The sequence below is a fragment of the Arachis ipaensis genome, chromosome B09, assembly GCF_000816755.2.
Source record: "Arachis ipaensis cultivar K30076 chromosome B09, Araip1.1, whole genome shotgun sequence".
Lineage (NCBI taxonomy): Eukaryota > Viridiplantae > Streptophyta > Magnoliopsida > Fabales > Fabaceae > Arachis > Arachis ipaensis.
Window position 1 is genome coordinate 12,143,848 of NC_029793.2, and position 4,088 is coordinate 12,147,935.

At 34.8% G+C, this 4,088-nt stretch overlaps 1 protein-coding gene across 1 annotated transcript in view; it reads right to left on the minus strand.

The window, feature by feature from the left end:
• LOC107618742 (protein ECERIFERUM 1) overlaps positions 1-4,088 on the minus strand; it is a 39,965-nt gene that overhangs the window by 11,228 nt on the left and 24,649 nt on the right. The gene's annotated exons all lie outside the window — the stretch shown is intronic.

A 4,088-nucleotide genomic window follows, 5' to 3' on the forward strand; every position in this document is an offset into this window, starting at 1 on the left:
AAGTAAGTCATAATTATAATTATTTTAATATTACCGACGGTTTAAGCCGTTAGTGAATTGAGACCAAATTTTTTGAATGGGTCACTTATCCATATAATTTTACTTGCGGTTGAGTCGTTGATAAAAATAACTACCAACATCGACGTTATTGCTGTTGACAAAACTAAATTCTCTTATAGTGTTTGAATGTTTTTCTGGTATTAAATTTTAGACGTTCAATAATTAGATTATCATAAATCTTCATTTCTATAAATATAATCTTCGTAATTTTCAATTTGGAATTTGCATCCCTAGATTTTCGTACGTGTATATGGATTGAATTTTGGATTTGCATGATTGGAGGTTTAGGGATTTTCAAGAGGGAAGGAGAGAAGTAGTAAAGAGAGAGAACATGAATATAAATATATAATTTATTATGAGAAGGTAGTTCCAATTGTTTAAATTCGACTTGACCAAAAATTTATTGGACACAATACCAAAGAAGTATTACATTTGCAGTCATACTGTGTTATTTCAATTACATATTTTTTTTATTTTTTTATTTTCGTTATTTTTTTAAGTAGTTATTTATATAAAGATGACTACGGGATGAGCACGGATCGCGAGTACCCGATTATATACCTGTCCGAAACCGAACCGAACCAATTAAATTGGTTCTGGAATTAATGAATAATTGGTCCGATCCGAACCAAACCAATAACTCCTTTAATAATTAGTTCGAGTAACGGTTCTGGGAGTGCGAAACCCGAACCAACCCGTAGACCCGATCATATATTAATTAAATAAAAAATAAAAATTTTAAAAATATATATGCCTTTTAATATGTTTGGATTTTAATATCTTTAGTGTTTAATATGTTTGGATTTTAATATGTTTAGTTTTTAATGTATTTAGTGTTTAACATGTTTAAATTATTTCTATTAATGTTACATGTTTATTGTACTTACAAAATTTTTAAGATAAAAATTTCATTTTTTATATTTTTTTATGAATTTCTGTTTCATCGAGTACTCAATTATCCGAATCGAATCAATCTGTTTTTAATCGGTTTGATTTGGTTCGAATACAGACAAAAAAATACAAATCTAAATTAAATCGAATCAATTACAATTCAGTTAGTTCGGTTCTAATTTTATCTTAAATCTGAACTAACCTCTAAACTAACCTGACCCATGCTCATCCCTAATTATAATTCACTTTTCGTAAAGATACAGACTCAATGATTTTATTTTTTTGACACGTATCATATTGTAGTTCAACAAAAAACATTAACTTGTATTTAATGAGTGATTCCGTTGCAAAATAAAAAAAAAAATCAATTGGTTGGATTAGATTAAAAAAAACCACTTTTTTTTTTTTGGGTCAAGACCCAAACCGCCAAGCCGGTTCAGATGTAAAGAGAAACGGAGCTCCAATTCCAATCCGACCCGAATTCAAATTACACGGATTTGTCTATGAAGCATGCAATTCAAGTTGCGATCTTCATCACCAATGGTGAAGCGCTACTCTTCATCTGCCCGTCACGCCGCCGTCATCTACTTCATTGCCTTCGCCTACCACGTTGATGTCGCCTGCGTCACTATCGTCGGCCGCAACCTTGCCCACGCCTGTGTCGTGGTACTTGCCTTCCATGCCGCCGTCGTCTGCGTCTCTGTTTCCACCCGCAGCGCGCCATCGTAGCCTGCATCACCGTTGTTGCTTGATGTTCGAACTTGCGGACATTGACGAAGTCTTCGCTGGTTGGTATCTGTCGCCATCAGTTCTTCTGAAATGTTTGCTACGATGCCCACAACATCTTCTTCCATTATCGCCCCTATTGAAGATATCTTGCTGTCGAGTTTCAATAAAGCTTCGCGTTTATCGCCCGGCCTGAACGAAGTGATTTGTTCCCTCTCTTCCTGCGCCGCTGGACCTTGCATTGCGTGAGGTCTTCTTCCGTTTTCAAAATTCATCTGTTCTGTCAAATCCGGACCAGTCCGCTGCCTTCCTCTTCTATCTCCGACGGCCAGATTTTTTGTCTCTTGCTGTATTTCTTGGCCCTCGGTTCGATCCCAACGGATACAACTATTCAAGCCCCGAGCCTCTAAAAATGCAATTTGTTTTAGATCTCCCTTCAAATTTCATGTCCAATTTGCCGTTAGTTCATCCTTCAAGCACTTCTTCGCTACTTGATGTGCCAAAAAATTTCCTTCTCTTGGAATCCATGTGAAACCACTTTTTGGGATTTCTGAAGCGAAGCATTGAATATCTCTAAGAATTGGTTCTATCTCTCCAATTCTGGCCTTCATTTCACAGCTTGGACTAAGGTGAGACTATCAGATTATATTATTATTTGCTCTATTTGAAGATTTTTTGCCAAAATTAGTGCTCCTCTAACTGCATGTGCCTCTGCTGCTAGACTAGACGAGACCTTGATCTTCTCTGTTGTTCCGGTGATGATTCTTCCTGTCTGATCTCTGACTACTACCGCTAAGGCACCCTCCCCTGTTTGCTTTTTGGTATGCTGCATCAACATTTGCTTTCATCCCCTTCGTCTTGATTGAGTTGTTGTTATGGCTTGAGTTGTTTCTTCTGTTTTGTTGGCTGCTATGAATTCTGATTCCATCATATTTGCTTTTATAATTGTTACTTGTGGATTGATTTTTGCCTGTTGAAAAGTTGCATTATTTCTTACTTTCCATATCTCCCAGCACATGAATCCAATCCTGGCCATCCTGATTTCATTGTCCTCTCCCCTGTGTTTTTATTTTTCTAAACATCTCCATTAGCCATGCACCAAAGTTTGTCACTGATTCTTTGGTTGGAAAACAATGAGATTGTCTCCCGAAGCATACTGTTCTTGTCCATGGACAAAGCAACAGAACATGTTTGGTCGTTTCCACTTCTTCCATGCAAATTTGACATTTAGGATCCTTAGCAATTCTTTTTTTACACAAATTGTAATTGACAGGAATAATATTATGTACTACTCTCCATAGGAATAATTTAATTTTTTATGGGATCTGAAGACTCTATATATCTTTCCATAATTCTCTAAAATCTGTACTGGTTGATGGAATATCCCCCTCTTGCATTGTTAGCTCTTTTTTTGTCGAATTATAACATGGCACGCGTTAGTTGTCAATTTTCTTTTATGAGAAAACAAATTTAGCATTATATATAAGGTATTTATTTTTTAATATAAATTACTATTTATAAAAATACTATTCACCAGGCCATGATATCATTTTTTCAATTCTCTAACACATTCCCCTCATGAATGAACGGTTTAGTATGAAACGGTTAGCCACATTAGTGCCTATGTTCTGTCCATAACATAAATAAATAAGTGGTCCACTAATATAAGAATCGAAAAAAATGTGTATTTTAATTCTGAATTTCTTGTTAAAAACACGTTTTTTGATAAAAAAAAATGTGTCTAATCAATCGTATAATTCTTTTTTATAATAATATATTTATATATTACAAAATTTATCAATGTTAAATTATTATAGAAAAAAATTATATAATTAAAACTAACATCTTAAAATTTTTTATAAAAACACTTGTATTTAAACGATATGTGAAAAAATAGAATTGAAATTAGTGCATCCAAGATATTAAAAATTTTAAATTTTTTAAAAAAGGAGAAAAACTGGTGAATGGGACTAGTCTGGTGCATGACATTCAATTTTAGGGCCTAAATTAAGTCACTTAATGCAAAGTGAGGGATTAATTTGGTGCATCTACAATGATGGCATAATGGATGACACGTGGATGAATACGATTGCGACACGTGGCCAGATAGCATTGTGACACGTGGCACAACCATCCACATCAGCATGCCACGTGTCACTGGTCAACACATCATCATACCATTACACGTGACCAAATCATGGAGTGACACGTGTCACTAATGGACCACGTCATCAAGTCATGTCATCAAGTCATTAATGGAAAATGGGTGAGGGACTAATATGGTGCATTTTTGTCAATCTCAGGGACGTAATTGGTGCAATTGGAATATCATAAATGTTTTTAGTGCACGACGCCAATCTTAGAGACCATTTTGAAGTTTAACTCGTCAACATTATTTTGATTTAAACCTT